At 41.2% G+C, this 9,690-nt stretch overlaps 1 long non-coding RNA gene across 1 annotated transcript; it reads right to left on the reverse strand.

Annotated features, from left to right (window-relative positions):
• Positions 1-1,172: 1,172 nt before the first annotated feature.
• LOC118362034 (uncharacterized) lies at positions 1,173-8,460 on the reverse strand. The gene is made up of 3 exons (XR_004821131.2): positions 8,254-8,460; positions 5,395-5,466; positions 1,173-3,522 (listed from the first exon to the last, which is right to left on the reverse strand). It is a non-coding gene; the product is annotated as an uncharacterized LOC118362034 (long non-coding RNA).
• Between the last annotated feature and the right edge of the window lie 1,230 nt (positions 8,461-9,690).

A 9,690-nucleotide genomic window follows, 5' to 3' on the forward strand; every position in this document is an offset into this window, starting at 1 on the left:
TGTAGAGAGGCTTTAGCCTAACAGTGATTTTTGACCAGAACTGGTGCCAACGTTTGACAATGCTTTGCTCCAAAAGATTGTCTGTTTCGTGGTCATTGGCGTAGGCGTGAACCTATTCAAGTAAGTGACATACATTTTGAAAATTTCAAAAATTATTATGACTTTCGACCTGTGGCTCTCTCTCACTCCCCTTCTGGCCAAATACATGGAAAGGGTTGTCAGGAAGCACCTTACCTTGTCCATAGCAGATCAACTGGACCAGTTACAGTTTGCCTATTAGGCACAGAAGGGGACTGAGGATGCTACCCTGACCAGGGGCGCCCCAGGGGTGTGTCCTTTCACCGTTGTTCTCTATCGACACTAATCAGATGGTGATCCAAGGAAACAATGTGAGCCTTTTCAAGTACGCGGATGACATGGCTCTGGTGGGACTCCTTAAAAAAGTAACGTCAGATGGGGACAGCCATTTTAAACAGGCCAACAACCTTCAAGCATGGTGCTGATCAAGTGTCTTCCACATCAATGTGGAAAAGACAAAAGGAGCTGATTACCAATGGCAACAACTTGACAATGTCCCACCACTCTCTCTGAATGACCAACCAGTGGTGGTTGAGTGTTTCAAATACCTACAAATTGATGACAAGCTGAGTTTAAAAGAATGTTGAACGTATTTTCAAAAAAGCAAGCCAGCCTGTTTTTAAATCAGGAAAATGAAGATCACAATTTCTCAATAAAAAGGGGTGAAGGGGATCTGTTTCTAATTTGTCTTTGCTTCGGAGTTGCTTTCTCAAATGAACATGACCTTTTTGTCCAGTTGTGAGCTCTCCAATCTGTTTTATTTGATTGTCACCGTCTCATTATAATCAGGCATGTGAACCTATTTTTCAGTTTATCATAATGGCATGCATCACCAATGCAGTCATGCCTACAGTATGGCATTAGTGGCCTTATGGGCATGTGCAATGCACCCTTGTCACACATTGTTCTCATATTGTTGAGCCAGCTATATGTTCTCAATTTAAAAGGATACCAGTAGATAATGTATATGAAGCTAACCATAAGCCTGATTTTCTACATTACTTTTTCCTGACAATTGTTTAGTGCATATCCAAACCTTGTATTCATGAAAATAAGGAGCTGACAATTTGTATGGTAATTGAAATATCAACAAGTTCAATAATGGGCATAAAAAAAGTGAGATTTTACTGAGTTACAGTTCATACAAGGAAATCAGTCAATTTAAATAAATAAAGTCCTATCCTATGGATTCCACATGACTGGGAATACAGATATGCGTCTATTGGTCACAGATATAGTATCTTTTTTTAAAAGTAGGGGCGTGGATCAGAAAACTAGTCAGTATCTGGTGTGACCACCATTTTCCTCATGCAGCACGACACATCTTGTTCGCATAGAGTTGATAAGGCTATTGATTGTGACCTGTGGAATGTTGTCCCACTCCGCTTCAGTGGCTGTGCGAAGTTGATTGATATTGGCAGGAACATGGTGTCAAACATGTCAATCCACAGCATCCCAAACATGCTCAATGGATGACATGTCTGGTGAGTATGCAGCCCATGGAAGAATTGGGCATTTTCAGCTTCCAGGAATAGTGTACAGATTAATGGTCGACCGATTATGATTTTTCAACGCAGTTACCGATACAGATTATTGGAGGACCAAAAAAGCAGATACCGATTATTTTAATTTAATATAAGACATCAATAATCAATTTAGCCTCAAGTAAATAATGAAACATGTTCAATTTGGTTTAAATAATGCAAAAACGAAGTGTGTGAGAAGAAAGTAAGAGTGCAATATGTGCTATGTAAGAAAGCTAACATTTCCGTTCCTTGCTCAGAACATATGAAAGCTGGTGGTTCCTTTTAACATGAGTCTTCAATATTCCCAGGTAAGAAGTTTTAAGTTGTAGTTATTATAGTAATTATAGGACTATTTCCCTCTATACTGTTTGTATTTCATTAACCTTTGACTATTGGATGTTCTTATAGGCACTTTAGTATTGGCAGTGTAACAGTACAGCTTCCGTCCCTCTCCTCGCTCCTCCCTGGGCTCGAACCAGCAATACAATGACAACAGCCACCATCGAAGCAGCGTTATCCATGCAGAGCAAGGGGATCAACTACTAGAAGGCTCAGAGCGAGTGACGTTTGAAATGCTATTAGCACACGCTAACTAGCTAGCCATTTCACTTTGTTTACACCAGCCTCATCTCGGGAGTTGATGGAATTGAAGTCATAAATAGCGCAATGCTTGACGCACAACAAAGGCTGCTGGCAAAACGCACGAAAGTGCTGTTTGAATTAATGTTTATGCGCCTGCTTTTGCCTACCACCGCTCAGTCAGATACTTAGATACTTGTATGCTCAGTCAGATTATATGCAACGCAGGACACGCTAGATAATAACTAGTAATATCAACCATGTGTAGTTAACTAGTGATTATCATTGATTGTCTTTTATAAAGATAAGTTTAATGCTAGCTAGGAACTAGGCTTACTGCATTTGCGTAACAGGCAGTCTCCTTGTGGAGTGCAACGAGAGAGAGAGAGAGAGGCAGGTCGTTATTGCGTTGGACTAGTTAACTGTAAATTTGCAAGATTGGATCCCCCGAGCTGACAAGGTAAAAATCTGTCGTTCTGCCCCTGAACGAGGCAGTTAACCCACTGTTCCTTGGCCGTCATTGAAAATAAGAACGTGTTCTTAACTGACTTGCCTAGTTAAATAAAAGGTATAAAAAAAATAATAATATCGGCGCCCAAAAACACTGATTTCCGATTGTTATGAAAACTTTTTTTTTTAAATCGGCCCTAATTAATCAGCCATTCTGATTAATCGGTCGACCTCTAGTACAGATCCTTGCATTATCATGAGGTGATGGCAGCAGATGAATGGCACGACAATGGGCCTCAGGATCTCATCACAGGAATTGTGTCCGTAATTTATGCCTGCCCATACCATAATCCCACGGGACATTCTGTTCACAACGTTGACGTCAGCAAACCACTGATTTTAGTAGACGCTCTTATCCAGCACGACTTACAGTAGTGAGTACACACATTTTCATACTTTTTTGTAACTTATCCCACATGGGAATCAAACCCACAACCCTGGAGTTGCAAGCAACTGAGATACACAGTGTGCCAAACTGGGATTTATCCGTGAAAAGCACAAGTCTCCAGCGTGCCAAGTGGCCATCGAAGGTGAGCATTTGTCCACTGAAGTCGGTTACGATGCCAAACTGCAGTCAGGTCAAGGCCCTGTTGAGGATGATGAGCACGCAGATGAACTTCTCTGAGACGGGTTCAGACAGTTTGTGCAGAAATTATTTGGTTGTGCTAACCCACAGCTTCATCAGCTGTCAGGATGGCTGATCTCAGACTATCCCACAGGTGAAGAAGCCAGATGTGGAGGTCATGGGCTGGCGTGGTTACACGTGGTCTGTGGTTGTGAGGCCGGTTGGACCTACTGCCAAATTCTCTAAAATGACATTGGAGGCGTCCTATGGTAGAGAAATAAACAGTAAATTATATGGCAACAACTCTGGTGGACATTCCTGCAGTCAGCATCCCAATTGTATGCTCCCTCAAAACTTGAGACATCTGCGGCATTGTGTTGTGTGATAAAACTGCACATTTTTAGAGTGGCCTTGTATTGTCCCCAGCACAAGGTGTATTTGTGTAATGATCATGCTGTTTAATCATCTTCTTGATATGACACACCTGTCAGATGGATGGATTATAATGGCTAAGCAGAAATGCTCACTAAAATGGATGTACATTTTGTGTGTATGGAACAGTTCGGGGATCTTTTATTTCATGAATCATGGGACCAACACTTAACATGTTTCGTTTATATTTGTCTTCATTATGGATATCATTCAAGGGTTTTTCTTTAATTTTACTATTTTCTACATTGTAGAATAATAGTGAAGACATCAAAACTATGAAATAACAGATATGGAATCATGTAGTAACCAAAACAAAAGTGTTAAACAAATATGTTTTATATTTGAGATTCTTCAAAAGCCACCTTTTGCCTTGATGACAGCTTTGCACACTCCTGGCATTTGTTGATGTCTTCACTATTATTCTTCAATGTAGAAAATAGTAAAAATAAAAAAATGAACCTTGAACGAGTAGGTGTTCTAGATCTTTTGACCGATAGTGTATATGTAGGCCTATGTATTTTACAGGACGTGAGCTATAATCATCAATGTCATGACACAGGTATAATGAAAGAGCCATGAGCTATAAAATATGACAATCATAATGGATAACATAGCAGCACACTACATGGGAATTTCATCCTTAGGCGTTTCATTTACAATGTTATAATGTGTGTTACTGGTGAATTCTATCCTTTGGTGTTCAAATTTCACAATTTAATTTGGTGAACACATTCACAAAATAGTGGCTTTGATAACAGTTTTGAAGTTTAGGTTTAGGTTGATTGAGGTTCATAGCTAGCTAGCAGCACAAGAAAACATTGGGAAATATCTCTTCACCAACAATCTCTGCAATTTTTCTCCATACCATTGACCTTCTGATTTTGTCCCTGTATTCTAGCAAAGAAACATAAAATAGAATTGGAAAACCAGACACAGTGATGATTGGCTTTGCGACATGTTTTTTGATTTTGCTTGCCTGGAACAAATTACAGGCAGAACTAGTATCCCTTTCATACACATACCAAAAACACTAATTTATATGAATGCAGTACGTACTGAAATGGTTTGTTCAGTTGGGAATTATCCAACTATCCTCATTGCCAACTGTGTGGAGTTTTGAGTTTGACAGCAACTATGTGAGCTTACAGCATTATAGACACAGTACCTTCTAATGACTCTTGTGTAGTTTGTTACATGTGCTTGTTCGTGGGAGTCTCAGCTTTTCATAGATAGTATTTGTAGCTCTAACCATTCAGACTCCACAGGAGTTTTTGTAAAAAGATCCAGCTTAGGACCACGTCAGGATTCGCCCTTGTCTCACAAACACCACTCTGGCTCAGCCCCCATTATTCACACAGACTACTGGATGGTATCTACAGATGCAGAGTACATAGATAAATCAAATGTTGCAACCCAGAAATAGCTCAAAACAAAGTTTAAAATGGGTTAGAAGTCCCAAACGTGCCAGTGTTACCGGTGCGACTCACTGAGTTAATAACTCTTCGATGTAAGGGACCTGTGTGGTTCTAGTTCTGGTTCTGACCAACATTTTCATTTATAAAACAATCTGTAGATAACATAGATCAAAATGGCATGCATTAAGCAATAACCCCTGTTCCCACGGACATGGTAGTATATGTTTGGCACCTGCGCAACGTAGGATGTGAAATCTGAAACCACTTGAAGCTGGGATGGATATCTTACCATTTAATTTGCTCTTCCTCTGACCGTCCATCAACTCCTGACTGAACCCTACATCACAGCCACGGGATTCTTCTATTGAAGGAGAGGCGGACCAAAACGCAGCGCGGTAGTTGTCCATGGTTTTTTAATTAGAAAACATAACCAAAACAACACCGTGAAAACCCAAAAACCAGTCCAGTGTGGCACTAACACAGGAAACAATCACCTACAAAACCCAACACCAAATAGGCTACCTATATATGGTTCCCAATCAGAGACAATGACTAACACCTGCCTCTGATTGAGAACCATATCAGGCCAAACACAGAAACAGACAAACTAGACACACAAGATAGCATGCCCACTCAGCTCACACCCTGACCAAACAAAACATAGAACATACAAAGCAAACTATGGTCAGGGTGTGACACTGACAAAGCAGATACCTGCAATTATTACATCATAGCGCAACAGGTGAGAGTGGTTTCATCACAGTAGCACATTCAGAGATTAATCTAAAATAATTCATAGATTTTAAACAAACAAAACACTTTCTGTTTCTCATAGGCGGACAAGATTAATATGAGATGAACGGAGACTTCCTACGGAGTTCATGAAGCCAATCTAGAGCTATATTAGAAGTTCACAGCGATGAGGGCAGAAGTTAATTAAGAGAGACCTTTAGAAAATATGCACATTTTCTCTAACAGCAAACATACAAATATGCCTTTTACAGTCATGAGGAAGATGAAATCTCATAGTTAGTCATTTTATTATTTGATGATGCTATATTTAGAAAGCAATTAAGTAATTTCAAGCCTTATTCATACAGGTTTGTTGAATAGGAAATATATCATACAAAATATTTCATATTTTCATATTTGATTATATTTGTACTGTGGACTTGAGCTTGTGTCCTCAAAAGTGACTACACCTCAGCAATTTATAATTATCTTTACCAGAAAGGTGAGATTAGAACATTTCTTTGAGTATGCAGCATTTCAAGTTATTGTTTCTGTCCCTCTCATGATTGTCACACCCTGATCTGTTTCACCTGTCTTTGTGATTGTCTCCACCCCCCTCCAGGTGTCACCCATCTTCCCCATTATCCCCTGTGTATTTATTTATACCTGTGTTCTCTGTTTGTCTGTTGACAGTTTGAAGTCAACCAGCGTTTTGTCTCAGTTCCTGGTTTTTCTCAACCTAATGGTTTTGACCATTGCCTGTGTTGTCTCTGAGCCCGACTGCCTGACCACTCTGCCTGCCATCCTGTACCTTTTCCCCACCTCTGGATTACTGGCCTCTGCCTGAGTTTGCTTGCCGTCCTGTACCTTTGCCCCACTACTCTAGATTATCGACCCCTGCCTGCCTTGACCTGTCGTAATTACTTTTAGGGATTACATTTTCAATGACATTTAGTTGCATTTAACTGTTTAAAACATCCCTTGAATATGCACCATCAAAGAAATCCACTATTAATTTGTTTTAGGCAGGTTCTTAAACATTAGATAAGACTAATCAAATGGATGTTTTATTATCATATTTTAATTGTTACTGATCTGTGCAGCCCGCACCGTGCACACGAAATCAATAGTCATGTTGTTCATTAAACAGACAAGATACACTTAGGCTGAAAAGTATTTTCAGTCAGTCAGGAGAATAAAAATATTTGACATGGGTCCTCAGATCCTCAAAAAGTTCTACAGATGCATCATCAAGAGAACTGGTTGCATCACTGCCTGGTATGGCAACTACTCGGCCTCTGACTGTAAGGCACTACAGAGGGTAGTGTGTATGTCCCAGTACTTCACTGGGGCCAAGCCTCCTGCCATCCAGGACCTCTATACCAGGCAGTGTCAGAGGAAGGTCCAAAAAATTGCCAAAGACTCCAGCCACCCTAGTCATAGACTGTTCTCTCTGCTAACACACGACAAGTGGTACCGGAGCACCAAGTCTAGGTTAAAAAAAGAGGCTTCTTAACAGCTTCTACCCCCAAGTCATAAGACTCCCGAACAGCTAATCAAATGGCTACCCAGACTATTTGCATTGTCCCCACCCCACCCGCATTTTTACGCAGGCTGCTACTCTGTTTCTAATTCATACATAGTCACTTTACCTCTTACATGTACATAGCTCAATTACCTCAACTAACCGGTGCCCCAGCACATTGACTCTGTACCGTTACCCCCTGTATATAGCCTCGCTTCTGTTTAGTTGTTGTTGATCCTTCATTATTTATTTATTTCATATACATTTTTTACTTCAGTTTATTTTAGTAAATACTTTAACCCTTTTTTCTCCTTAAAACTGCATTGTTGGTTAAGGGCTTGTTAGTAAGGGCTTGTAATTAAGCATTTAACTGTAAGGTTTGTATTCGGCACATGTGACAAATACAATTTGATTTTGATCACAGTCAACACATATTTTAGAGTATGCTAAGAATATAATGAAATATAACAGAATAAAATACAAATAAGATGTTTCCCACACAACTTGCATCAGGGCAACGTGTGGAACTGTCATACAAAAAAAGTTATTTTGAAAACGTGTTTTTTCTATGCTTCCCGTTCTTAAGTTAACTTTTTGCAAATTTTACTTTCGGTTTTGTACAGCAGATTCAAACAACTGAAAATACATTATTTTGGGCTATGGAAAATATATTTCACAGCGGTTTAGATGTTACAATGATTATCTACAGTACACCATACTTGTTTTGTCACATAAAATTCTAATAGTTCGCCTAAATTCAGTTTATCAACCAGGAATCGCAAAGTGATTTCTACATAATGCATCTTTAAGCTAGATAACATGCTGTCAAAATGTTCTGATCAATACTAATAAATGAGCCAAATCGGCAAGATGATCATGGGCAGCACTCACCTCAATTTAGCTAACATTTCCACAGCCTCATTGTAGCCTAACCAATATCCAAATGAAGGTTCAGTGAAAAGAAAAATCTGACATTGATTGATTTATCAAAAGTCTACACGTGGGTAGGCTTTTACTTCGAACGGCTATAACGATTTGATGACTTAGGGGGTTTCTGTAAACAACAATTTCATTATTTAACTAGGCAAGTCAGTTAAGAACAAATTCTAACGTACAATGACAGCCTACCCCGGCGGGCCAATTGTGCACCGCCCTATGGGATTCCCAATCACAGCTAGATGTAATGAGGCCTGGATTCGAACCAGATATCGCAGTAACTGCGATTACACTGACATGCACTGTCTTAGACCACTGCGGCACTCATTAGCCTACTTTATTACAATAATTTCATTTACATTTACATTTACATTTAAGTCATTTAGCAGACGCTCTTATCCAGAGCGACTTACAAATTGGTGCATACACCTTATGACAACCAGTGGAACAGCCACTTGCATCTAAATCTTGTTGGGGGAGAAGGGGGGTGAGAAGGATTACTTACCCTTACTTACCCTATCCTAGGTATTCCTTGAAGAGGTGGGGTTTCAGGTGTCTCCGGAAGGTGGTGATTGACTCCGCTGTCCTGGCGTCGTGAGGGAGTTTGTTCCACCATTGGGGGCCAGAGCAGCGAACAGTTTTGACTGGGCTGAGCGGGAACTGTACTTCCTCAGTGGTAGGGAGGCGAGCAGGCCAGAGGTGGATGAACGCAGTGCCCTTGTTTGGGTGTAGGGCCTGATCAGAGCCTGGATGTACTGAGGTGCCGTTCCCCTCACAGCTCCGTAGGCGAGCACCATGGTCTTGTAGCGGATGCGAGCTTCAACTGGAAGCCAGTGGAGAGAGCGGAGGAGCGGGGTGACGTGAGAGAACTTGGGAAGGTTGAACACCAGACGGGCTGCGGCGTTCTGGATGAGTTGTAGGGGTTTAATGGCACAGGCAGGGAGCCCAGCCAACAGCGAGTTGCAGTAATCAAGACGGGGAGATGACAAGTGCCTGGATTAGGACCTGCGCCGCTTCCTGTGTGAGGCAGGGTCGTACTCTGCGGATGTTGTAGAGCATGAACCTACAGGAACGGGACACCGCCTTGATGTTAGTTGAGAACGTCAGGGTGTTGTCCAGGATCACGCCAAGGTTCTTAGCGCTCTGGGAGGAGGACACAATGGAGTTGTCAACCGTGATGGCGAGATCATGGAACGGGCAGTCCTTCCCGGGAGGAAGAGGAGCTCCGTCTTGCTGAGGTTCAGCTTGAGGTGGTGATCCGTCATCCACACTGATATGTCTGCCAGACATGCAGAGATGCGATTCGCCACCTGGTCATCAGAAGGGGAAAGGAGAAGATTAATTGTGTGTCGTCTGCATAGCAATGATAGGAGAGACCATGTGAGGTTATGA

The sequence above is a fragment of the Oncorhynchus keta genome, chromosome 29 (genome assembly GCF_023373465.1).
Source record: "Oncorhynchus keta strain PuntledgeMale-10-30-2019 chromosome 29, Oket_V2, whole genome shotgun sequence".
NCBI classification, from domain to species: domain Eukaryota; kingdom Metazoa; phylum Chordata; class Actinopteri; order Salmoniformes; family Salmonidae; genus Oncorhynchus; species Oncorhynchus keta.